This window comes from Gymnoscopelus braueri (genome assembly GCF_963280865.1).
Source record: "Gymnoscopelus braueri genome assembly, chromosome: 1".
NCBI lineage: Eukaryota > Metazoa > Chordata > Actinopteri > Myctophiformes > Myctophidae > Gymnoscopelus > Gymnoscopelus braueri.
In genome coordinates, this window is record NC_137603.1 from 5883246 (window position 1) to 5908776 (window position 25531).

At 39.8% G+C, this 25531-nt stretch overlaps 1 protein-coding gene across 1 annotated transcript in view; it reads right to left on the reverse strand.

Annotated features, from left to right (window-relative positions):
* LOC308089722 (carbohydrate sulfotransferase 1-like) overlaps positions 1-25531 on the reverse strand; it is a 203282-nt gene that overhangs the window by 160801 nt on the left and 16950 nt on the right. The window lies entirely within an intron of this gene.

The window sequence follows — 25531 nt, forward strand, 5'->3', positions numbered from 1 at the left end:
CAACTTTCCTCAGAAATGATATTTGAATATTGGTCTTAAAAATTTGCAGATATTTGAATATTATTATTATTATTATAAAAAAATATATATATATTTTTTCAAAAACAAATATATATACATATATTTTTTTACAGAAACGATACAAAAAACAATGTATCAAGTGCTCGGATCCAATAAAACATATCTTTTGTTTGTTTTTATAACTTGATACATTGTTTTTTGTATTGTCCCTGTCAAATAAAAATGTATTTATTTTATTTTATTCTTTTAATATTCGAATATTAATTTTCATATTCGAATATACATATTTTCCCCATATTCGAGGAATATTCGATATTCGAATATTAATTCACCAGCCCTAAAGCTCACAGCACTTGTAGATCGGCTACTTTCAGCTAAGGATGATTTATCTGATTTGGTCTTTTGAATAACGCATTTAGTTTTAGTCCTATTTTAGTCATCTGAAATTGTTTAGTCTAGTCTTAGTCGACTAAATATCAGTTACTTAGTCTTTTAGTCTTGGTCAATAAAATGAACACTGATGGTGTAGATTAGAGCAGGGGTGTCCAAACGGTTTTTCAAAGGAGGCCATATTTGAAAATACTTTTAAGGCCGACTGCATCTCCTGTCATACTGGACCTTTGGACCGTGACAAAGTCACACACAAATGCATCACATTACAACTTATTTTATTATTTAACTACAGTGCAATATCAATAGTCTACTGCTGGCAGTGTGGCCACATGTACACGGGTCACTTGTCATCTGTGCTGTGAACAACAAAAAAATCTATTCAGACTTTTTTTTCTGTCTTTTGTCCACATGCATGCACTGCTTTGACATTTTATTATAGTTATAATATTGTCTTTTGGGTTCAAATGGAAATGTAGCCAAATATAACCAGGTCTGAAAAGGTCTAATTGGTTTTGATTCAATTATTGATTAATCAATTAAGACCGGGAACGCATCTGTGTCATTTTAAGATTTATTTGGCTATTCAAAAATAGCAGATATACAAGCTCATAGTGCGGCACTTGTGCTGCGCTATAAGCTTGTAGATCTGCTAATGTTTTCTGAAAAATGTGCCCAAAACTTTGATTATGATACATATCCTTTTGGGGGTCCTTGGCATGGAAAAGTTGGAGCACTACTGATATAGCAACATACTGTTAGGATTTAGAAAACATTTTTAGATTATGTATTTGGCTGCGGACCCCCGTCTCAAAATGTTTTGTTCCAGGGACCCTCCCAGAAGCAAAGATTTTAGTTACAAATGTTCACTTTAAAAATAAATATATTCAAAGATTTGCACAAATTTTCAAAGATTTTTTTAAAAATAGCCAAAGAAATCTAAAATGACACAGATGCGTTCCCAGTCTTAATGGCTTAAAATTGCCTAGAGACAGAGGGTCAACCGACAGGGGGGGTGGGTGGGTGGACAGTGGGGTGGACGTCACAAACGAACCATGCGGACCTGGGAGGCGCACCGTTGCTCCGATCCGCACCAAACCAACACATGGCACCAACACTGGTCAGGGGTCTGCCATCAGAATAGCCACACCAGGGACCCTGTGTGGCCCCCCACGGGCCCCGCCCCTGGGTCATTTATTTGCTCTGGCAGATGCAAAGTGGCACTGACTTGTATCAACTTATTAATTAATAATCCGCATCACACCGACGACGTAAATAATAAGGGATGTACCACACATTAATTCATTCATAATTGCGGTGCAGCCCGAATATAATTAGACTATTTGACTCTTCCAATGTGATCAAGTGACATAACTTGATGCACGTCAGTGACACTTTGTATCTGCCAGAGCATTTAGTTAGTAAAATAGCAGGTAAAGCGAGCAGTTTCCACACCGCAACAGGAGCCTGACACCGTAGTTATGCCTGCGCCACCTACAGGACAGCGTTCTGTGGATTCGTCTATAGCAGTGGTTCTCAACCAGTGGTCCGGGGACCACCAGTGGTCCTTGGGGGGGTTACCAGGGGGTCCCCAGCGAGTGCCGCGCTACGAGCTTGTAGATCTGCTATTTTTGAAATATGTGTATTTTTTAAAGCAAACTTTTTAAACTCAAATCTTTGCTTCTTGGGGTCCCTGGCACAACATTTTTTCAGATGGGGGTACGCGGCTAAATGTTTATCAATTTAGGGGTCCTTGGCATGAAAAAGGTTGAAAACCACTGGTCTATAGGCTCTAATGCGAGTTGGGGGTTAAATTCCCGAGCCCGACGACCTTTGCTTTGTGTCACTTCCTGAATTTCTCTGTCACATGACTATATACTGGCATGCCATATAAAACTACATTTTAGGAAGGAAGCTGTGGGCCATATAAAGTCTGTATATATATAAATATAAAGTCTGACACGGTCGGCCCCAGGGCCGGACTTTGGACATGTCTGGTGGTGGTGAGTGGAAAAAGGAGAGGTCCAAGTATAGATCAGTTCAACTAGCAGTGGTGGAAAAAGTACAAAAATGTTGTACTTAAATAAGAGTATCAATACTGCAATGTAGAAACACTCTGTTATAAGTAAAAGTCCGGAAATAAAAATGTACTTGAGTAAAAGTACAAAAGTATAGGCATCAAAATATACTTAAAGTTCCAAAAGTAAAAGTACTCATTGTGTATTTGAGTAAATTTACTTAGTTACTTTAAACCACTGTCAACCAGTCAGTTGAAGTAAAGTGTTTAAGTGGTTAATGGTCATATAAGGACATATTTCAAAATAAACTTACAGCCCAACTTTTTTTTTAAAAATGCATTCATTTTTCCCCACAAGAAAAACTGTAACTGTAACTGATCTCATAAATCAGACAGGTATCATTAAAATCACATGTAGACACAACTCAATTAAATAAACAATTATTAGTATTAAAGTTGTCTTTAGCTTATTTTCACAGCAAAGGTTTACTGAACATAATTGTTATTGTTGTTGTTTACAACACCAGGTTTCATTTATGATAAAAGGCTGAGAGTTGATCTAAAAGCTCAGTGTTCAAACCCTATGACACAATGGCCACTAAGCAGCTGCACTGGTGTGTTGGCTCCCCCTGCTGGTTCATTTGTGTACATGTGTGGAGGTGAGTGTTTTGTCACAGTCAGTGGTGGAAAAAAGTACTCAAATGTTTTACTTAAGTAAAAGTACAAGTCCGGAATTCAAAATGTACTTGAGTAAAAGTACAGAAGTTTTAACTGTGTGTTCTCCCTCTCCACATTATTAACCCCATGAAAATGTCAAGAATAGAGCAATACAATGTGTGATAAGACTTTACTGCAAAACACAGTGTTTTGCTGTAAAGTCTTATCACACATTGTACATTACATTACATTACAGTCATTTAGCAGACGCTTTTATCCAAAGCGACTTACAATAAGTGCATTCAACATAGGTAGGGAACGAAAACTACTAATCACCAGAAGTCCTTAGTGCATTATCTGCAAAAACAAGCAACCAAGAGTATACCTAGCGCTAAGGTAAAAGTGCAATATATCAGCTACCTATTTCCTTAAACAGATGAGACAAAATAGCTAAATCAAATGAGCATGAGCTAAAACAAATAAGTGAATCGACTAAACAAGATCCAATAAACAATCCAATAATCCAATAAACAATACAGCAATAGAAAACAAGCGTTCGTACAACTAGTTAACAACAAGTAGGTCAGGCAGAGAGGAAGGGTAGTGTTTCCTGAAGAGTTTTCAGCCTGCGGCGAAATATGGGCAGTGACTCTGCTGTCCTAACATCAGTGGGAAGTTCATTCCACCACTGTGGGGCCAGAACAGAAAAGAGTCGTGACCGTGTGGATCGGCCAGAAGGACCCTTGAGTGACGAGGCAATCAGTCGCCCCGAGGTGGCAGACCGAAGTGGTCGGGCAGGGGTGTAGGCATCGACCATAGCCCGGAGGTAGGAAGGAGCTGTTCCTTTCACTGCCCTATAGGCTAGCACCAGGGTTTTGAACTGGATGCGAGCCGCTACGGGGAGCCAGTGTAGAGAGCGGAGAAGGATGGTTGTGTGGGAGAACTTGGGGCGGTTGAACACCAGACGAGCCGCAGCTTTCTGAACAAGCTCCAGGGGTTTGATGGCAGATGCCGGAGCACCAGCAAGGAGGGAGTTGCAGTAGTCCAGGCGGGAGATGACGAGAGCCTGGATGAGCACCTGGGCTGCCTTCTCCGTGAGGAAGGGGCGAATCCTCCTGATGTTGTAGAGCAGGAATCTGCAGGACCTCGTCACTGATGCGATGTTTGCCGAGAACGTCAGTTGATCGTCCAGGGTCACACCCAGATTCTTCGCAGTCCGAGTTGAGGTCACCACAGCATTATCAATGGTGATGGCCATGTCTCGGTGCGGACAGCCCTTCCCCGGGAGGAACATCAGCTCGGTCTTGTCCAGGTTGAGCTTCAGGTGGTTTGTCGACATCCACTCCGAGATGTCAGCCAGACAAGCAGCAATGCGTGTCTCCACCTGGGTATCAGAGGGGGGGAATGAGAGGATTAGCTGGGTGTCATCGGCATAGCAGTGGTAGGAAAAGCCATGGGAGTGGATGACAGCACCCAGAGATGTAGTGTAGAGAGAGAAAAGAAGAGGACCCAGAACCGAGCCTTGGGGAACCCCAGTTGTGAGCCTGTGTGGTTCTGACACAGACCCTCTCAGCATCACCTGGTAGGAGCGACCCGTCAGGTAGGATGCAAACAGGGAGAGTGCAGAGCCTGAGACACCCATCCCCTCGAGGGTGGAGAGGAGGATCTGATGGTTCACCGTGTCGAACGCTGCAGACAGGTCCAGGAGTATCAGAACGGAGGAGAGAGAGTTCGCTCTAGCGGCATGGAGCGACTCCGTCACTGCCAGGAGGGCAGTCTCTGTCGAGTGACCCACTTTGAACCCAGACTGGTTGGAGTCCAGGAGGTCGTTCTGGTGGAGATAGGAGGACAGTTGTTTAAAGACAATTGTATTGCTCTATGTTTTAAACACACTATGATTATGCATACACAGCAGTGGTGTAAAGTAACTAAGTACATTTACTTAAGTACACTTTTGAGGTATTTGTTCTTTACTTGAGTATTTCCAATTTCCAATACTTTTTCTTCTACTCCACTACCTACTCCACTACATCATAGATCCAAATATTGTACTTTTACTCCACTACAATTATTTGAAAACTTTAGTTACTAGTTACTTTGTAGATTTTGACTGTTATTACAAAACAAAAATTAACCACTTCAGCCCTATTCAAACTCTGGCTATTTGAAAATAGCAGATCTACAAGCTTACTTTTGGTACTCTAAGTACATTTCTATACCAATACTTTTGTACTTTTACTCAATTACATTTTGAATTCCGGACTTTCACTTGTAACAGAGTATTTCTACGTTGCCGTATTGATAATTGTACTTAAGTAAAACATTTTAGTACTTTTACCACCACTGATGTTTGAGGTAGCCTTGTTAACTAACAACCTATTAATTATGTATTTGTACAGTATATGACAGTATATGTATATTGGAAAATTGTAATTAAAAAATGTAAAAACGTAATTGAAAAAACACGGCCCCTTATGCATTAAAAGGACAATATCAGTCACCAGAACCAAGGACGGGTGTTTTCGATGAATCCATCATGGTTAAAATGGAGTTTGAGTTACAATGAGTTTGTATAGGATGGTGGTGTGTCAGATAAAACGAATATCAAATATCTAAATACTAAATCAAGCAACTTAACAACTGTCCTGGGTGCTCAAGCCATAGTAGACGTTAAAATGACCCCAAACGTGTTTGAAAGTGAAATATCCCTGTAATGGGTTCATATTGATTGTGTATTTGTGTCGAAAAGACCAGCTTAACATGAAAGTCGATTTTTTTCCCAGATCAATTCCTATACTTCTTGAATCTCAGCCCTGACAAACACCCTTGCAGACAATAATACACAGCAACATAATGTTTATAGATTCTACATGTTCCATCACAATCACATGAAATTTAATGAATTACAAGCAATTAATGAACAGGTGTAATTATTCAGACAGTGGATATTAATCCATCAGACAGCATTGATAAAGGAAATTATATTAATTGGTGTCAGAGCATGTCTTGGTGGACACTCTTCCCAGATCCTGTACCAAACTCTACACTAACCCTTAAATAAAGTGAAGTAATTAAACCACATCAAACTCATGTCTAAACATAACCACCTGCAACCTATTAACTATTTGATCCACCTCTGATCAATAAACATAGGACACATATGATTTGATGGTTAAATATGCACTTAACGAATCTTAATACAGAGCGATTTACAGTAAGCAAGGTATCAGATGTCTATTAAATATTGTTTTGGTATACTTTTACAATGATTAATAGAAACACATGCATTTAGCCACAGGAACACCTTTTATATATAAATGGGAGGAAAAAACTATGTAAGATGAACGATAATGGTATAATCACAATGTAATTTTTGGAGAAAAAAAATTCTGCCATGAGTAAGTAGTAATGAGTGAATAAAAACAATAAACAACAACCTAACGACAGCTGATTAATTTAAATGTGTTTCTCTGACACAGTGTAAAATGTAGAATTAAATCTAAATCCATATACCACAGGTCTGGTAAGAGATAAACCCCTTGAAACAAAGCAGTTTCCCAGCTTTGTAGATGTAAAGCAAAGGATGAGCAAACACAAACATCATGGCTATTGTACCTGTGATGACCTGATCAACTGGAATGTAATTCAGAACACAGGCAATATAGCTCATTGTAGTCAGTAACATTACTATCAAGCTGATCAGAATAATTTTAAAAGCTCTTCTCTTCATGTCATTTCCCTCCCCTCTGTCCCTCTGTCCTTCTCCTGGTCCAGGCTGTTTCAGTGCTCTGAGGACCGAGAAGCAGCAGAAAGACATCACAGAAATGCACACAATGCTAAAAACCAGTAAGATGTAACCCAACACTGTTGTTGACCAAAAATCAAGAATGCAAGACTCATCAGCCAGACAACACAGCAACAGGCCACCCTGTACCGAAGAGCTTTGTACCTGAGAAATACCACAGGGTGAACCACCGCTATGTAACGCTCCACACAGATACAACACTGGAACCATGGAACAGAGAACATGACAAAATCAACAACAAAGGATCTAATAATGAAAAAAAATATGTTGTGTGTGAAGAGCCATGCTAAGTCAAAGTCAGAGGCCAGGGAAGAGATGATCATAGAAACAGTCAGGTTGAGATAAAAGAACTCTGAGGCTATCGTCCCACCAGCTCCACTCAGTATCAGCCACACAACGTAGCTGTTGATGGGGAGACCCAGGATGATGTTGATAGAGTTGACAGCAGTTTGTAGTGTCAGATAGGTGTCGATCTCTGAGGATATGAAGGGGATGGAGGAGTTGGTACCATTTCCCTGTGTGTCGATCATCTTGAGGCTGTGTGTGTGCTGTACAGAAGAGCAAAACATAATGGTTGGATTTGAGTGCAATTAACTGAATATAGCAATGATAACACAACTAGTCCCAATGTTCTTCTGAAAACAACAACTATTTTAATGAACAATGAACTCAAGGTTAAAGTGATCTCACGTTTTAGATGCCAGCAGAGAGTCTCAGATCTCTGAGTCGGGTGTTTTGGTGAAGTCTCTTCTTCAGACAGTCACTGTCTTCCTGATGGCAAATCCTCCAAAAGATGTTCTCTCTTCTTTGCCTCCTCTAACCATTCCCTTCCCTCCTCATCCTTCCACTATATTGCTTTAAACGTTTTCATATTTCATTTAATGGTTATTCCATGGAAATGTATATGTGGACAGTCGCCAAACTTTGGCAGGCTTTCACCAGTGCCGGCCCTTTCATGGTTGGATAACCTCGGCCAACAACGACAGGGCAATAATTTGTTTATAATTTGTTTATTTAATGCCAGCAGCGTCACATTGGAGCAGTATTATTACAGTAATTTACCTAATTTCTGGAAGAACAGGACACTTATGATAGTGTTATTATTGTCAAATATATTATTCTGTTCTAAATATTCACAGGTTGAAAAACTAAATGCATAGCTAATATTCTGGACACTTTTTTTTATATTGTGAAAACGTCTATAGACATTCTGCCCGGAAACACCTGTTAGTTCACAAATATTCAAACATTCTGATATTGCATCTTGGTGACCTATAGAGTTGAGTAAAGTTTTCCAAAGCAGTCGTTCTCAACCTGTGGGTCCCCAAATTATTTTATTTTTTTGCAGGGGGGTCCCCAGATGACAGTGAAGTGAAGTGACAATTTAAGGACTTTTAAGACCTTTTTAATACCTAAAAAATAAAAAGGAGCATTACTGCATCAAAAGTAATTAACAAACTATACTATGATAACTGGTCAAACATTAAATTGTCAAATAAATAATACATATAAGTCAAATACATAATAAACTAGAAAAGTGTGCTCCTCAGAGCACAGGTCTCCGCCAGGCCGGGTTGCCTAGCCAGGGCCCTTTGGAAGCCATAGTCATAGCCAATTGGAATGGGGTCTGACTCATACATCTTGATCACATGACCCTAGTGTGCTTTGAAGAAACACATGGCAGATAATGTAATCTGGCACAGATAAATTGCGAATCCAGGGGGGCAGGGTGTCCCCAGTGTCATGGCTGGCTCAAATCCATGACAAATAAGGGAAGGAGCATCTAGTGTAAAATCAATAACAAATGTGTATTAAAGAATTAACCTAACATAATCAACTACGATATAAATGGATGGCATAACTGAACAGATGAGATAAGGATACTGTGAGGTGTGGAGTCAGTAAATCAGTAGCCTCGATCTCCAGGCTTTTATTTTCCTTCGCGTTTTGCTCAAAAATAAGAGCCTGGACCACGGTGTTGATGTTCCTGGCATAGGAAGTGGGAGTCAACCTTTCATTTCCCCAACCAACCAGAGTGTAGATATCAGACGCGCTAGGGCAGCCTAGTAAATCAGTGGTGTATGAATGTGTATACTATGGATGTGAGGAATATGGTGTAGTGCAGGTGTGTGGATGGAAAGCCGAGCCTATAAGAACAAGAACACGGAGCACTGAGGGAAGAGTGCTGGCAGGTCTGTCGTCTCTGTGAGTCTCTCTTAAAGGACAACTTTGTTTTTTTTACAACCAAGGTTTATGTTTTAAATTGTAATTAAAGTAAATAAAAGATGAGTCCCTGCAAGACCCGGATATATTTCTACTTACAAAAAAAAATTGTCAACCTTTCAGATGGTGTTTTAGGAGTACTTTGGAGAGGAAAATATAATGTTTTTAAAAAAAAATAGTTTTCGTAAGGTTTTATTGAAATGTTGTAATATTACAACAGTGGGTCTAACGGGTAGCAGAATTTCCTATAGGCCATTTTACTCACTGTCAGAATAGCATGGCAAATGTCTATATACTTCACTAAAACAACTTAAGGGTTCATTTATATGGTTATGGTTTATCATTTGGCCTCAGAACAGTATACATTATGAATAATATTGGGCCTCAGAACAGTACATTATGAATAATAACATCAATAAGCCATATTTTGCCCAGTACATTCGGCATCCATTCATTTGTACAAGGCCCATGTTCAGATGCATGCCCATCATTTGCTCTATTTCTTTTCCACTTGTGTTAACTGATGTTCCTGTTGTTTGAAGGCTGTACACATTTGTGTTTGTTGTCAGGGAGTCAATCATGTCTTCGGACACAAACCGGCGGAAGTACTGCAGTGGTGTGTGGAGTGAACTCACATCTTCAGTCAAAGGTGGACCAGAAAAGTCTGTATTAGGGCTGATGAAGGTCTTCTTCTGCCACTGATATCTTTCACTGGGTTTGGCGTGTTTGGCCGGTTGGGGGGGGGGCAGTGGGTCAGTGGGTTCACTGGGTTCACTGGGTGGATGGTTTTCTTTGGACTCCTCTCCACAGGCCTCTTCATCCGACTCTTCATCAGTTTCAGTAAAGTCGATGTCCACATCACTCTCTCCATTCATTACAATATCCAACACATCCCTTGCAGTGAAGCGAGGCTCTCTCCTTGCTTGTGGCATTCTGAAATGAAAATAAAGAAATACCATTAGTACATTAGTACTAGCACATCTCACTGCAGGTACATATTTCACAAGTCACACAATACTGTCTGGCCAACCTATTGTACTTTGCTTATCCTCACAAGTGGCATCAGTGATGATGGTACTTAGCACCATCAGTGATGAATGATGATGCTTAGCCTAACAAAGGGATTGGGGATGACTGTAAGTGGGCAATCCCAACACCCATCACATGAACAATGATGAGAGATTCTTAACTGGGCGACTCCCATATGAACAATTACCATACACTGATTGCTAACCACAAACATTACCAAAATGTTTTGCTAAAACATTATAGGCAATGACATGTTATAAGCTAATGATGCAGTATATTTGTCTTCGAGTACAATTGGTTACAATATACAAATTGGTATATATATATATATATATATATATATATATATATATATATATATATATATATATATATATATATATATATATATATACACACACACACACACACACACACACACACACACACACACACACACACACACACACACACACACACACACACACACACACACACACACACACACACACACACATACCAATTTGTATGTTTTAACCAATTGTACTCGAAGACAAATATACTGCTTTAGCTTATAAGTTATAACATTTCATTGCCTATAATGTTTTAGCAAAACATTTTGGTAATGTTTGTGGTTATTTGTGGTATATATATATATATAGTAATGCAATGTGGGGAAAATACACATAATTGTATAAATGTATTGTGAAAACTATAAGACTCCACTTAGCCAGGTGAACAGGTGGCATTGCTATTTGCTACCACTATGACCCAGAGTTGTAAAAAAACAACAAGTATAAAGCATGCTCTAATTTACATTTGGGGGATATCTTTCCCAATAATATCATATGTACATGTTCTAGACATTCTAATGATCACCAAAAAAATTATTGCAGACATTTTACTTACTTTTTTGTGAGAAATCCTGTCCAGTGAAAAAGAGATTGTTCTTCCTTCAAGGATTTTCAAGTTGTGACTTTTCCTGCCTCTGTGGGGGGTATTTATATGCAAATATCCCGGCCAATGACATTGCAAGACTAAACAATAGGATCCAATGATGATGTTTAGGTGAAAGAATAACAGGAAAACAAATGATTTATACCATGTTTTTGATAAAATACAAATGTTGTAATATTACAACTGCGGGTCTTGGAGGGTTAAAATGTTTTAATTTACTGCTTTCTATAGTTTTAGCAATTTTCGCGTTTTTTTTTTTACAGTGGGCGGGGGCATTCTGTCCGGTGGCTAAATATGTATTTTTTTACACAATAATCCGGCGTTTTCTTTTTTTAGCTCTTCTAGCCCCCAATAACTCAAATCTGGCCATCAAAGACCACAGGGCCTTTTCTATTGTGTAAAAAAGGCATATTTAGCCACCGGACAGAATGCCCCCGCCCACTGTAAAAAATATCGCGAAAATTGCTAAAACTATAGAAAGCAGTAAATGAAAAGAAAATAACTCTCATCTTTTATTTACTTTAATTACAAGCTAAAATATAAACCTTGGTTGTAAAAAGTTGTCCTTTAAGAGAGAATGAAATGAGCTGAACTTGTAGGCTCTGCAGGCACCGGGCCCAGGTGCCCTCCATGAGCCATCGAGCCTGATTACAGGCCTGCTCACCTAGGAATAAGCAGAGTTAGGCAACCCAACTGACACACACCCACTGTAGCCTAGAGTGGGACATCACACCATAGATATAGAAATGCAGTCCATTGGAGCGACCTGTATCGAATACAAGGCTCTTCCGCAGGAGAAGCTGCTACTCAAAGTGACTACTGGCCAATCACAGTGCGTTGACTACTGGCGTCTTTTCCAGGACTTGTCAGAATCTAGTTGTCCCGCCCCCACCTGCCTCTGATTGGCCTACCGAACGCCCCCCTTCTGTGATGCAGAAGAAGTTTCCCGCTAGCCCTGCGGAAGCGGAAGCTCGCCCGAGATACAGACGCTTCAGAGCCAGAGGAGGCGTCTACCTTTATATGTCTATGCATCACACCAGCTAAATTAGTGCAGATGCACTGTTAATATAGTGTCACTATCGTTTTAACCACTTTATATATATATATGTCTCAGGTCATCCCTGTAAATAACCCCTGAATAACATCGTTACTTTATAGCACCTTACATTTATGTCAAATTACGCTACGCAAATATGTCAATCTTTCCCTCTAAGATACAACGTGTCACAGAGAAAACTTGAGAGAATATCAGTTTCTTTTAGGATTTAGGACAGATTGACGTTATACTATACGTTTAACCACTTGAACCCCAGCATCCCTATTCTATTAGCCAAACATAGCCGATCTACAAGCTCACAAACAGGTCGCAAGGGCGACACGTTGTGAGCTTGTAGACCTGTCATTTTTGGCAAAGATTTTTGGTGTAGATACAAAAAAAAAGGAATGAGGTCCGGTTTACTAAGTCTAAGTGGTTGAACTGAAGTGATATTGATGAATTCCAAATATTATCAAAGCATCCTGCTGTGGCACCCCTGGACTTGTGTCACGGCACCCTAGGGTGCCACGGCCCGTGGTGGAAAAAGTACTCAAATGTTTTTTTAGTAAAAGTATCAATACTGCAATGCAGAAGTACTCCGTTACAAGTAAAAGTCCGGAATTCAAAATGTACTTGAGTAAAAGTACAAAAGTATTGGTATCAAACACAATATCAAAAGGTAGGCCTACTTAAAGTACCAAAAGTAAAAGTACTAAAATGTTTGTATATAGTAACTAAAGTTTTCAAATAATTGTAGTGGAGTAAAAGTACAATATTTTTCTCTGAGATGTAGTGGAGTAGAAGTAAAAGTATTGACATTTGTAAATACTCCAGTAAAGTGAAATTACCTCAAAAATGTACTTAAGTATACAGTACTTGAGTAAATGTACTTAGTTACTTCACACCACTGGCCACGGGGCACCCACTTTGAGAAACCCTGCCCTGGGAGGTAGTTAGTTATTGCTCCACACTCCCTAGGAAGCAGGGAGGGAGGGGCGGGCTTTATAAGTCCTCCAATTGTCAACCCCCCCCCCTCTTACACACACACACACACACAGACACTCACAGTCTGTTACAAGCTCTGCAAAATTTGGAAGTAAAAGAGCAAAATAAACAACTCATAATGCAACTTTACGCCACATGAACGTTGTGTAAAGTTGTCAGTGTTTACCAGAGTGGTGAAAGCTGCTAAAACACGCTTGTGACAAGACATTTTCTCCATCTGACCAAACTGAGGTGAGTTTCTGCAGGTGACTTAGCATAGCTAATTAGCATTAAAGAAATGTATGGAATTTGCATGTTTAATTTCACTTTTATTTTACTTGGTAAAGCAACAACTAGTCAGGATGAAGCATTGTTGTGTTGTGTGATGTGATGTGAAGTGAATATGTTGTATTGTTGAGCTGTGTTTGCACGCCTAGTCAGTGGTGTAAAGTAACTAAGTACATGTACTCAAGTAGGCTACTGTACAATTTTGAGGAGCTTTTACTTTACTGGAGTATTTTACATTTTCAATACTTTTACTTCTACTCCACTCCATCCAAGAGACACATATTTCACTCCACTACAATTATTTGAAAACTTAACTAGGTTACTAGTTTTTTGTAGATTTGGATTATTATTACAAAACATACCACTTCAGCCCTATAGCTATATAGTTAGGCTATTTGAAAATAGCCGATCTTCAAACTCACAACGCGTCACATCGTAACGCTTTGTGCATAATGAGTACTTTTACGTTGGTACTTTAAGTATATTTAGATGCCAATACTTTTGTACTTTTACTGAAGTAAAGTTTGAATACCAGACTTGTACTTCTAATATTAGTATTATACTAGTATTTCAAAATGGCTGTATTGGTACTTTTACTCAAGTAAAGATTTTGAGTGCTTTTTGCACCACTGGGCACATTCATAAGGATCCTGGATGGCTTGGCAATTTCTTTTGGCAATTTTGTTTTTATCTTGACCATTTGTGCAAATCTTTGAATACATATTTTTTAAAGCAAACATTTTAACTCAAATCTTTGCTTCTGGGGATTCTACAAAATGTCTTCTAAATCTTAACAGTTTTTTGAAAAACGTATGTTTCTATATCAGTGGTTCTCAAACTATTTCATGTCAAGGACCCCTAAAATAATATGTATTTGGCCGCGGACCCCCATCTCAAAATATATAGTTCCAGGGACCGCCAGAAGCAAATATTTGAGTTACAAATGTTCGCTTAAAATATTATATTCAAAGATTTGCAAAAAAATAGCAGCGGGACAGAGTGCCGCGCTATGAGCTTGTAGATCTGCTATTTTTGAATAGCCAAAGTGTAAAATAATTTAGCTCAAATCAAAAAATTACACGGATGCGTTCCATGTCTTAAAGGCTTAACATCATTTATAAAAAATATTTTCGGAAATCTCCATGGGAAACATTAATGGGTTTTCTATCAGTGACACCACAACATGGCCGCCACTGCTATGCCCTATAAGTGTATACAGGGTATTTGCACATTTATAAAGTTACAATTATGACTTTTAATACTAAATTGGCCAAATGGTCAAATATTACGAAAGAAAAAGAGGCAAACATTGTGAAAATAGCCGATCTACATATACTAGGCTGTGTATGCTGTGACAGGATACAGTATACTTATACTAGGCTGTGTATGTTATGCAGTTATGATAGGATACAGTATACGTATACTAGGCTGCATGTTGTGACAGGCTACAGTAGGCCTATACGTATACTAGACTGTGTATGTTGTGACAGTATACGTATACGTGGCTTTCGGTTACTTGAATTAATCTTTCTTTCTTTCTTTCTTTCTTTCTTTCTTTCTTTCATTCAGATACTCAAGGCTGGCAGAGGTGTTGCAGGGGACCCCCCCCCCCCCCCTCCTCTTCATTATAAGCCTGGACTATGAAGACAGGCCATCAGTGGAGGAGGGGAGCAAGAACTGGGCTTCACTACTACAACTAGGAGGTCTAGATGACTCTCTAATGTAGTCTTTTTTATTTATTTTATAAACACACACACACACAAACACACCCCACACACACACACCCACCCACCCATACACCCCCACACACATACGTAAATGCCCAGAAGACTGAGGTTCTCACCTACAGTTTAACACCCTCCCAGACCATCCACCTCTAATAAAGTACTGAGAGATGTAAAGTACTGGTGAAACCAACCAGATGTACGGAGGATGGAGATGTAAAGTACTGGTGAAGCTAACCAGATGTATGGAGGATGGAGATGATGGGAGACGCCCGCTGGAAGGCTCATCCGAGGATGCCCTGCCCTAGAGATCGAGATCTCTCTCTATCCAGGGGGATTCCTCCGAAGACTTGGTCCGCACGGTCGAACGGCCGAAGACCTTGTCCTTCTCGGGGGTTTCCCCTGAAGACGGCTGATGAAGACGACTCAAAGTAGGAACCTCTTTAGGGCTGTCACGATTATGACATTTTACTTGACGATTAATTGTCGCTCAAATAATTGCGATTAAAGGTAGTGTAAGTGATTTGCAAAGTTTCAAATAATTGCAAAATGGGTATATGTTCGGATAGTCCTCGTTACTATAGGGTGTCCTGTCCATATAAGCAGTCTCCATGTCTCTCCAGCTCTTTATAAAACAGAAATTGTATTTTGTAGTTTTTTTTTTTTTTTTTGTAGTTTCATTTACAATTTTATCCAACCAGGACAGAGAACTCAATCAGGACACAGATTAAACAAGTGAAATTGGAAGTGATGACACTAAGAAATGAGCATGCAAAATTTGAACTGAAAACTATACAAATTAAGCTTAAAAATGGGTACTTTCTCCTGATTGGCTGAGATTTTGACACCTACCGAAAAATGTATTTTCTGTTTATTAAAGAGCTGGAGAGACAGGGAGACATCTGTTACTGAAAAAACACTCTATAGCAATGATTACTATCAGAATATAGTATTTTAACCTTTTAAAAAAATACTTTTTGTTTTAACCAAAAAATATCACTTACCCTACCTTTAACTAGGCCGAATTAATTAATTATTGCGTCGTACACTGAACTTCGTAAACAAAAGGTGCAAGGGTCAGATATGACAAATAACTTGCATAACTCAATAACTTTATACTTAAAAAAAAACATGAATAGTGGAAATACTAGTCTGCTATTTCCACTATTTTTCACAACATTTTTCAACATGGAAATGATTGTCGATTATCCGAAAAAGTATTGCGATTATCTGAAATACTTGCGATCAGGTGATTATGTAATAATTGTGACATACCAAATTTTTCCTTTTCCTTTGCTGGATGCTGCTGCTGCTGCTGCTGCAGTTTGTGTTGTATGATGTTTTTGTTGTATGCTGTTCGTGTTTGATGCTGTTCGTGTCATGTGCTGATGTGGTTCAAGATGCAGTAGCTCTGTTGCTGTCATGTTGGGGCCTGGTGTGGCAGTGAAACATGTTCAGTGACTGTTGGTTTGTGGCTCTGGAATTGAAAGCTGATGTGTTCCAAAAATTTGTTTTGCAAAATTAGGCTATAACAGGCCAATGTTAAAAAGGGTGGCATTTGTTCCTCAACATAGTGTGAATGTGCGTGCAAAGTTTGACCGCAATCGGACGCTGCGTTCATGATTTGCGGCATTTTGTTGGGGCAGAGGTTCTGAATTGGCATCCAGGGAGTGTGTGTGCACAGTTTCGCTGCGATCAAGCCAACAGTGCCGGAGATTAGCTGTACACAGACAGACAGAATGACACACAGACGGACGGACAGGGGGTAAAATATACTCTCGCCATGCCTTTCGGCCTGGCGGAGACAATAAGCCAATATACAAGCTCACTTCGCCTCACGTTGTGAGCTGCACCTGGTCAGCATCAGTGTTTAGATGAGGTGTGACATTCAAACACTGATGGACGTGGTGCTCAATGATGTAGAAACCATCACCATTCATCGCCTGTCTGTTGCATCAACAGCAGGCAGCTTGAACCATGGATTCACGTTGTCAATGCAAAGTTCTGCTCCCGACATCAACATGTTTCAACTGGAGCGAGACTCATTGTCTCCGCCAGGCCGAAAGGCATGGCGAGTGTGTGTGTGTGTGTGTGTGTGTGTGTGTGTGTGTGTGTGTGTGTGTGTGTGTGTGTGTGTGTGTGTGTGTGTGTGTGTGTGTGTGTGTGTGTGTGTGTGTGTGTGTGTGTGTGTGTGTGTGTGTGTGTGTGTGTGTGTGTGTGTGTGTGTGTGTGTGTGTGTGTGTGTGACGCACACACACACAGCTAATCTCTGGCACCGTTGGCCCGGTCGCTGCGAAACTGTGCACACACACTCCCTGGATGCCAATTCAGAACCTCTGCCTCAATTTTTCACATGGGCCTGTTATAGCGCCACCTGGAGGCAGATTTGTGCAAAACCCATTTTTAAATATTATTCCTACAGATTTAATCCAAACGTCATGCTACACTGAGTCATTTTACAAAAGGAGAAATGGCTCATTCTCCAGAGTCATTGTCATTCGGTGTGTTCCATTTCTATGATTGTGTTTTCAAATTTGCACTTCAGTGTGCTGTAAATGCTTAGTTGTGTGTACTGTAATGAATGGTATGTGTGTCATTTGAAAATATGGCTGTGTACCAAATGACACACGAGTTCCATTTTGTGAACAGTTAAAGAGTCATCTTGCGAAGGTAGTGTAGGGTTTAGCATTTTGTGTGTGAGGTTTTCAGCTTTGTGTGTGCAGTTTTGAGAAAGCCGTTTTGAGAAACGTGTGTTAACAATCGGGAAAAACTGTATTTAACCGAACCACTGTACCACAAGGTCAATGTGAGATTATTTACGACCTGCCTATTAACCATTTGATCACACCTCTTATCAATAGACACAGAACACAGATGATCACGTTTACAATTATTAACAGTAGGCCTGTCCCCGACTAAGGATTTATATAGTCGAATCTGATTGGCGAATAATTGCCAATAGTCGACTGGCAGTCGACTAATGCAACAGCCCCCCCCCCCCCCCCCCCCCAAAGGTCAGTCGAATCAGTCTGACTCGACTGCCAATCTCTCAGTCAAATCATGCAAAAAAATATGTTATGCAATAGAGGAACATTCCATTTGGGCTGTGGGGGTGCTTAGTGTCTGATTTAATATATACTATTGGTTTCTCCCAATAAATCATGATGTATATCCTATTTTGGGCAAACTATTAGTTAATTAATATAAAACACTAGGCCAATCTCTCAGTCGAATATATATATAATTTTTTATAATTCGACTAAGAGATTGGCAGTCGACTCAGACACCCCTCGAATAATTAGTCGACTATTCGACTACTAGAGGTCAGGCCTAATTAACAGGCACACATGGCACCAACACTGGTCAGGGGTCTGCCATCAGAATAGCCACACCAGGGACCACGTGTGGCCCCCAGGGGCCGGCCCATTCTGGCAGATACAAAGTGTCACTGACTGGCATCAAGTTATGTCACTTGTTCACATTGGAAGTGTCAAATAGTCTATCACAGGGGTTTTCAACGTTTTCAGGCCAAGGACCCCCTAGCTGAGAGAGAGAGAAAGCAGGGACCCCCACTACATACTGTCTAAAACTGTGTTTTAGATTAAACTTTTTTTGTTTACTTATTCTGCCCTTTTTTCCCTCTACACCTATATCTCTTCTTTAAAAATAGCCAATCTACAAGCTCACAACGCCTCGCAGCGCGAGGCGTTGTGAGCTTGTAGATCTGCTATTTTTGGCTAAGGTTCTCTCCAGAAAAGGGATGCTAAGGTTCAAGTGGTTAAGGAAAAAAATAATAATCTTAGCACACAAAGATTTGGCGGACCCCCTGTAGTAACTCTGAGCACCCCCTAGGGGTCCCGGACCCCCTGTTGAAGACCCCCGGTCTATTATATGCGGCTGCACCGCAATTATTAATCAATCATTTCAACCGCATCATACCGACGACGGCCGACTTAAATAATAAGGGATGTACCACACATTCATTAATTCATAATTGCAGTGCAGCCGAATATAATAGTTACATATACGTTACTCCGAGTCCTCAAGGACCCCTGGGGGTCCCCGGAACCCCGTTGGAGAACCACTGGCCTATAGCAATGTTAAACAATGGCAGTATTTCAGATGGCTGAAAGCAGGTTGAAAGCAACAATATTTATTGAAATGTAACACTAACATGATTAAGTTATTCTTATATTAAAAAGGGAGAAAAGTGTATGTACAAACAATGTAAACCATTGTCATAGTGCACTATAGTTTATTGTGGACACAACACTTAATGCATAAATACAGTTTGTCGTTGTTTGACTCTGGACAGTCAGTGAGTCACACTAGCCTCCCCGTCACATCAAGGTCACAGCAACAGGAGAGAACCGTGTGGGTCCCCTCCCCATCTTTGACTAATAAAAGTAGACTAATATAAAGTATTCAAACAAACAAAAAAAGTGATGAAATATTCTTCCAATCCATCAACCACAACGTCATTTAACCCATTAAAACCGGGACATATTTTTGAGGGGAAATGTAAATTAAAATACATTTAAAAAATAAATAAATTAAAAACGTAATTGTAAAAACAATTACGCATAAAAAAAACAATACCAGTCACCAGAACCGGGTGTTTTCGATGAATCCATCATGGTTAAAATGGCGTTTGAAGTTACAATGGGATTGTATAGGAAGGGGCCGGGGGCGTGTCTGATAAAATTATAAATACTGAATCAAGCAACTTAAAAGCTATCATGCTCTTAAAAGCCAGAGTAGACGTTAAAATGACCCCAAACGAGTTTGAAAGTGAAATATCCCTTTAATGGGTTAATATTTATGTATTTGTGTCGAAAAGACCAGCTTAAGTTAACAGTTTTTTCACAAAGTCGTTTTTTTTCCAGATCAATTCCTACCTTCTTGAATCTCAGCCCTGACAAACACCCCATTTTTGGTTCTCGCAGACAATAATACACAGCAACATAATGTTTATATATTTCTATGTTCCGCTGATTCTACATGTTCCATCACAATCACATTGAAATTGAATAAATTACAAGCAATTAATGAACAGGTCAAATTATTCAGACAGTGGATATTAATCCATCAGGCAGCATTGATAAAGGCAAACTGGTGTCAGAGCATGTCTTGATTGACACCCTTCCCAGATCCTGTACCAAACTCTACACTAACCCTTAAATAAAGTGAAGTAATTAAACCACATTAAATCTTTGTCTAAACATAACCACCTGTAAGCTATAAACCATTTGATCACACCTCTGATCAATAGATATAGGGGGGACTACGAAAGATGAACAATAATGTTACAATTACAATGTGATTTTCAAAGACAATTTTCTCTGCCATGAGTAATTCAATAAACAACAACATAACACATAACGGAATATTTTAAGTTAGTTTATCTAACACAGTGAAAGATTTAGATTAGATTTAAAACATAATGATCACACCTCTGATCAATAGGCATAGAACACAGATGATCTGATCGTACAATATTCACTACAACAATAATATCAGATAAAGTACCAAATGTCCTGCTATAAGAGTCAACTTGAGGAGTAAGAAACACATTTATGAAGATAAAAAGGGGGGGGGGGGGGGGTGATACAAGAAAACCTACATGATGAACTATAATTAATAATTATAATGTAATTATCAAAATGCAGTGTTCTGTACATGACTAATTATATAAGCAACAGCATTACAAATAGCTGAATAATTTAAATGTGTTTCTCTGACACTGTGGAAGATTTAGATTAGAATTTAAACATTGTCTTACACACAGGTCTGGTAAGAGATCTATCCTGCTCTCAGAACCCCTTGAAGCATGGCAGTTTCCCAGCTTTGTAGATGTAGAGCAAAGGATGAGCAAACCCTGACATCATAAGAATTATATATGTGATGGACTTAGCAACTTGGTTGGAATTAGTCAGATTAGTTACAACATTAGTAATTTGGCTCAGTGTAGTCACTACCATTACTATCAAGCTGATCAGAATAATTTTAAAAGCTCTTCTCTTCATGTCATTTCCCTCCCCTCTGTCCCTCTGTCCTTCTCCTGGTCCAGGTTGTTTCAGAGCTCTGAGGACCGAGAAGCAGCAGAAAGACATCACAGAAATGCACACAATGTCAAAGCCCAGTAAGATGTAGCCCAACACTGTTGGAGCCCAAAAATAAAACGAGCTGAATGCAAGACAGATCAGCCAAACAACACAGCAACAGGCCACCCTGTACCGTAGAGCTTTGTACCTGAGAAATACCACAGGGTGAACCACCGCTATGTAACGCTCCACACAGATACAACACTGGAAACATGGACCAGAGAAGAAGACAAACAACAAAAGCAAAAAGGATCTAATAATGACAAAAATAATGTTGTGTGTGAAGAGCCATGCTAAGTTAAAGACAGAGGCCAGGGAAGAGATGATCATAGAAACAGTCAGGTTGAGATAAAAGAACTCTGAGGCTATCGTCCCACCAGCTCCACTCAGTATCAGCCACACAACGTAGCTGTTGAAGGGGAGACCCAGGATGATGTTGATGGAGTTGATAGCAGTTTGTAGTGTCAGATAGGTGTCGATCTCTGAGGATATGAAGGGGATGGAGGAGTTGGTGCCATTTCCCTGTGTGTCGTTCATCTTAAGGCTGTGTGTGTGTGTCCTGCAACTGGTTCAGAAGAGAAAAACATATCTGGATTTGAGTGCAGGTAACTAAATTCAACAATGATTAAACAACTCTTCTCAACGTTCCTCTGAAAACAACAACTATTCTAGTGAACAATGAACTCAAGGTTAAAGTGATCTCACGTTTTAGATGCCAGCACAGAGTCTCAGATCTCTGAGTCGGGTGTTTTGGTGAAGTCTCTTCTTCAGACAGTCACTGTCTTCCTGATGGCAAATCCTCCAAGTGATGTTCTCTCTACTTTGCCTCCTCTAACCATTCCCTTCCCTGCTCATCCTTCCACTGTACTGCTTGTTGTACAACTGCACTTATGAGCATTTTCATATTTCTTTTAATGGTTTTTCCATGGAAATGTATATGTGGACAGTCGTTATCCAAAAGGGTCATCGCTGGCCCTTGGTTGGATCATTTGTTTATTACATAATCATGTAGCCTTTGTTCGCCCTGGGTTAAAGTCGTACTCTGTAACTTTATCAATTAAACACATTTTTTTTTAGCATTTCACAGGTTTATTTTTCTAAATAGTCCAGCAACCGAAGGTTCTTTTTGGCTTAAGTGGGATTTTTTTCCTTCTCATTCCAAAATATTTTACTGTATACTGTACTCATGTACTCATGTATTCATGAAACCTCCTGCTGATCAGCTGTCAGCATTGGGTAGTTTCTTATAGGAGGGTATAGCTGACCAATACCTCTCGATGATATTACAAAACAAATAGACTGATGGAAATTAGGACCCAGACATTCTATTTTCTATTACCTTGTATTATGTGGGTCGGGTCCCGACATGATTTTGGGGGGGGGGTCCCCAGATGACAGTGAAGTGACAATTTAAGGACTTTTAAGACATTTTTAATACCGAAAAAAAGGAAGGAAAGCAAAGAAAAAAAGAGCATTACTGCGTCAAAAGTAACAAACTATACTATAAAAACTGGTCAAACATTGGCCAAATTGTCAAATAAATAATACATATGAGTCAAATAAATAATAAATAAGCTGATCTACAAGCTCACAACATCTCGCGTTTTGAGCTTGTAGATCCGCTATTTTCACAATATTTGTCTGCAGAACCGAGTCAAACTAAATGTAATGTCTCAACTCCTCCAATTCAATCCAAACAAGTCCTTGTCAGGGTGGGGGGTCCCCAGTTCAAAAAATATTATTTTGGGGGATCGCAGCCTGAAAAGGTTGAGAACCACTGCTCTAAAGGGTGCGCTGAGGCTTTGAAGAGCTGCACCTGGTCAGCATCAGAGTTTAGATGAGGTGTGACATTCAAACACTGATGGACGTGGTGCTCAATGATGTAGAAACCTTCACCATTCATCGCCTGCCTGTTGCATCAACAGCAGGCAGCTTGAGCCAGGGATTCACGTTGTCAATGCAAAGTTCTGCACCCGACATCAACATGTTTCAACTGGAGCGAGACTCATTGGAGCTGTTGTTGTTATTGTATTGGACACTGGATATTCCTACATTATACATTCACAGAAAAGAAAAAAGGTTGTTGACCGGTTAAAAAAAGTACTTCCCTGACCTGTTGGCAGCATGGATGCACATTGACGCTGATCAGTGGGTTTGTGAGATTACCACAGATTGACACAACACTTGGTGGACAATACATACAGCTAGGGGACATATTACATGTATTGAAAAATGCTGTTCGACATGGCTCACCCCTTCAAAAAAAAAAAATCTACGTGGGGAGATTTCACTGTTTTGTTTTTGTTAAGTTTTCTGCCTTTATTGGCCGTCACTCAGTAGTGAGGGAAAGACAGGAGACTGGGAAAGAGAGTAGGGGAGTGACATGCAGCAAAGGTCTAATCCCGTCCAGGAATTGAACCTGGAACTCACTATCAGCCATTATGGTCCGGTTGATTGGTACGATTTTGTTTCACTTTTTCATTTAGTATATAAGCATTGATATACCCCACAACCTTTTGATTGTGAAAATTTTAATTTAAACACTAACATTTTATGGGACATTTATTATGAATGACAATAAAATAGAATTACTGGCTTCATGCATGAATATAAATGTTATTAGGGAATAGGTGACACTCCAACATAGAAAACTCTATAGGGAATTGTAATTGCTGTTTGAACTTTGAGATACCTCAAAAACCTTATATGTCTTTGACCCATATATATGTAAGTGTTTAGACGGCGCAAATCCGAGCTCAAACACAAAAAAAAACAGGTGGCAATGTTTCTCTATAATTCCTATAGCCTGGAATCCAAGTTGACTCTTCTTATCACTTCACTTCTCAGTGCAGCATTAGCTTTGAGCCTTCATTTCTGAATGTCACCTGTCACATAGGCACATCATTGCTGATTGGATAGTGCTCAACGAATCACAGTAAGAAGGGAAGTGACTTGAATTTTACATTGCAAGGCTCTGATCCGATCCGCCCCGCCCACAGACCATTACATTGGAAGCCAATGGTCCCGCCCCCACCCACAGACCAATCAGAATCCTCGGCGCTTAGGTGTCCGAGACCGCGTCTTTCACAAAGGAAGCTTCCCAGACTGAGAAGCAAAGTGATAAAAAAAAATCACACCCTGTGTGAAGTGGGCGGTGCCTTGCTAGCTAATCACAATACTGCATGGAGTCAACCAATCATGTACAAAAAATAAATACATTTATTGAAACACTCTTTATGATGGAAGAAACCATAACTTAAAAAAAACAAATTTATGTTTTTTTTAAAGTTATGGTTTCTTATATAGGGCTATGCACATGTGTCATGTGACACTGGCCAATCACAGTCCTGAATAGACTGTGATTGGCCAATCACGGTGCAGGGGTTAGGCGGGTTACATTTTTGGCCAATCACAGCGCAGGATTTGTTGTACAAATATCCAAACCTCACTTATAGGGGCGGTTTCACCGCCCAAAAATCAGCTAAATGGAGCGAATCAGTCTGGATTCCAGGTTAGATAATTCCATCTGTGTTGATGAATCCATGTGTCTTGCCCTAATTTAGGTTCTCTCAATACACAGCAACATAATGTTTCTTCATCACCTAAAGCTCTCCACGGGCTGGCCCCAAATCATTTAACCGAACTACTGCACCCCAAGGTCAATGTGAGATTACACAGGTCTTCAGACAAAGGCCTTCTCATTGTCCTTATAAAGAAGCTGACGAATAAAGGTGATCAAGGTAACCACTGTCCTTAAGAAATGCAGAGTCAGTCGATGCCGTTAAAAAGCTGCTGAAAACCCATTTGTTTACCAGAAATTTTGGTTTGGTTGGACCCCCATTACATACTGTACATAGATTCAACTTTTTCAACACGTTTGTTTACTTGGTCTGCCCTTTTTTCCCTCTACACCTATATCTCTTTGCCAAAAATAGCCGATCTACAAGCTCACAACGCCTCGCAGCACGAGGCGTTGTGAGCTTGTAGATCTGCTATTTTTGGCTAAAGTTCTCTTCAGAATAGGGATGCTAGGGTTCAAGTGGTTAAGGTAAAAAAAATAATATCTTATCACACAAAGATTTGGCGGACCCCCTGTAGTAACTCTGTGCACCCCCTATGGGTCCCGGACCCCCTGTTGAAGACCTCTGGTCTATTATATGCGGCTGCACCGCAATTATTAATTAATAATTTCAACCGCATCACACCATCGACGGCCGACTTAAATAATAAGGGATGTACCACACATTTATTAATTCATAATTGCAGTGCAACCGAATATAATAGTTACATATACGTTACTCCGAGTCCTCAAGGGCC